The sequence below is a fragment of the Lactuca sativa genome, chromosome 4, assembly GCF_002870075.4.
Source record: "Lactuca sativa cultivar Salinas chromosome 4, Lsat_Salinas_v11, whole genome shotgun sequence".
NCBI classification, from domain to species: Eukaryota; Viridiplantae; Streptophyta; class Magnoliopsida; order Asterales; family Asteraceae; genus Lactuca; species Lactuca sativa.
Genome location: NC_056626.2, coordinates 218,424,733 through 218,427,304, shown reverse-complemented (window position 1 = coordinate 218,427,304; position 2,572 = coordinate 218,424,733). Strand labels below are relative to the sequence as shown.

At 44.1% G+C, this 2,572-nt stretch overlaps 1 non-coding gene across 1 annotated transcript; it reads right to left on the bottom strand.

Moving 5' to 3' along the window:
• Positions 1-479: 479 nt before the first annotated feature.
• LOC111893488 (small nucleolar RNA R71) lies at positions 480-586 on the bottom strand. Its single transcript, XR_002850887.1, has one exon. It is a non-coding gene; the product is annotated as a small nucleolar RNA R71 (small nucleolar RNA).
• Positions 587-2,572: the final 1,986 nt, after the last annotated feature.

Sequence of the window (2,572 nt, the reverse complement as noted above, 5' to 3'; positions counted from 1 at the left end):
AACCGGTTAAGGAAGATTTTGAGTATGAGACCGAGGAAGAAGTGGAGCCTACATACGAGCACGAATCCGATTCCGAGGAAGAGTTAGCTATCACTATGGCTAACATTGATGAAATCCCCATGGGGGAATGGAAGAAGAGGATGCGCGACGACACTGGCCCGGGACTTGTGCAACCCGCAATTCCCGCAACTGCTACTTTCGAGCTCAAGGGTCATATCCTAGCTTTACTTAAAGAAATACCTTTCTATGGAAAAGACCACGAAGACGCCTACAAGCATTTGGATGAAGTTAATGATGTAGTTGATTACTTTAATGTTCCAAATGTGCCTCGTGAGACTCAGCTACTTCGCATGCTTCCAGTGACATTCAAAGGTGCTACAAAATACTGGCTCAAGTCACTTCCCCCCGGATCAGTTGCCACATGGTCCAAGATGAAAGAAGAATTCATTGATCACTTTTGCCCACCTTCCAAGATAGCCAAGTTGAAGAAGGCCATTTCTAACTTTTAACAACAAGCTGGAGAGTTGCTATATGAAGCTTGGGAGAGGTAAAAGAGCTTAATAAGAAACTACCCACACCACGACCTAAACAGCCAGCAAGAAGTCTTCATCTTCTATGATGGAGTCAATGTCACAACTAGGAAGTTACTTGACTCGCAAGGCCCGCTCACAAAGAAGCCGCCCCCGGTAATCAAGGAATTGATTGAAGAATTCTCTAAACACTCTAGAGAATACCATAACCCTAGAAATGATGTTACTAGGGGAGCCGCATATGCAGCTACTGAAGACTTATCCATGGTCATGGATATGCTAAAAACCATGGATAGGAGGATGGATAAAATGGATCAAACGATCCATGCTATTCGGGTGGGTTGTGAAAACTGCAATGGGCCTCACCTCACTAGAGACTGTGATTTAGATGAGAATGGCAACAAGAAGGTGCAAGTTTGTTACTCAAGCGGAGACCGATATGATGAAGACTGGCGCAAACAAAAGAAAGAGTGGCTCCCTTATGAAGAGTACAAGAAGGATAAGGAGGAGAAGTTTAGGCAAAAAGGAAGATATTTCTACCAAAAGGAGGAGTCGGTACAAGAGAGAAAGCCAAGCTTGGAAGAAATGCTCACCAAATTTGTAGCTGCTTCAGAAAAAAGACTTAGTGATCATGATGCTGCAATTCAAGAAACAAGGACCATGCTTAGAAACCAGCAAGCATCTATCCATAATATAGAAACGCAGCTTGGGCAACTTGCTCAACAAATCAACCAAACGTCACCGGGCGAACTTCCTAGAAAAACGGAAAATAACCCACGAGGCGCGCAGATAAACATAGTCACAACAAGAAGTGGGAAGATAATAACTCCCCTGGCACCTATTCAGACTGAGGCATCCAAGGAATCACAGAAGGGGGAGGCAGAAAAGCAAGCAGAAAAGCAAAATTTACAATCTGACAGCCCTACTCGCCGAGTACCACGTATGGACTCGGCGAGTACACTACCAAATCCGAAAAAACAGATCCCTGAAAAGTTGTATCAGCCTCCAATGCCATACCCAGCCCAAGCTATAAAGGAGAAGCAGGAAGAGGAGTACCAGAAGTTTCTAGATCATATCAAGGCTCTTCAAATCAACATACCCTTCATTGAAGCCGTCATGCAAATGCCCAAATATGCAGAGTTCCATAAGGAACTTCTCACTAATAGAAGGAAGATGGAAGAAGTGAAGAAGGTAGTCCTCAATGAAAACTGCTAAGCTGTTATGCTAAATAAGGTACCAAAGAAGAAGGGTGACCCAGGTAGTTTGACTTTACATTGCCAATTTGGCAACTTGGCTACTATTCATGCCTTAGCGGATTCGGGAGCAAGTGTGAACCTAATGACATATTCATTCTTTAAGAAGCTAGATCTCCCGGAACCAAGGCCAATTCGCATGGCAATTCACTTGGCAAACAAGACAGTCACCTTCCCAAGAGGCATATGCGAAGACTTACTAGTCAAGGTGGAAAAATTCGTCTTTCCCGCTGATTTTATCATTCTAGACATGGAGGTGGATCCACAAGTTCCAATCATCCTTGGAGGCCCTTCCTCAACACGGAAAGTGCTATAGTAGACATGAGGGACTCGAAGCTGACCTTGCGGGTAGGAAAAGATTCAGTCACATTTGGGGTAGACCAAGCTGCGAAGTATGCAAGGAACAGGACGACACGACATTCTCAATTGATATGCTTGACGAGTTATTGGAGGAATGCATAAGTGAAGATTCCAGCAAGTTCACAACTGATGATGAAGAATTTGATCCAGAAAAAGACTTAATGGAGATTGAAAGGCTGCTGGAAGAAGCTGAGTTTGAAGAATTGGTGAAGCAAACTGACAACCCTACTCGCCGAGTAGGACCGATCTACTCGCCGAGTTCTTCCTTAGAAAAGGCAGAATTCGTGAATGCAGCCATAAACTCGTCGAGTACCTTACCTACACTCGGCGAGTCCAACAGTCATAACCAAAAATCTGAGCTCAAAACTTTACCAGAACAATTGGAGTATGCTTTCCTTGAAGAAGGCAACCAAAAGCCAGTAATCATAG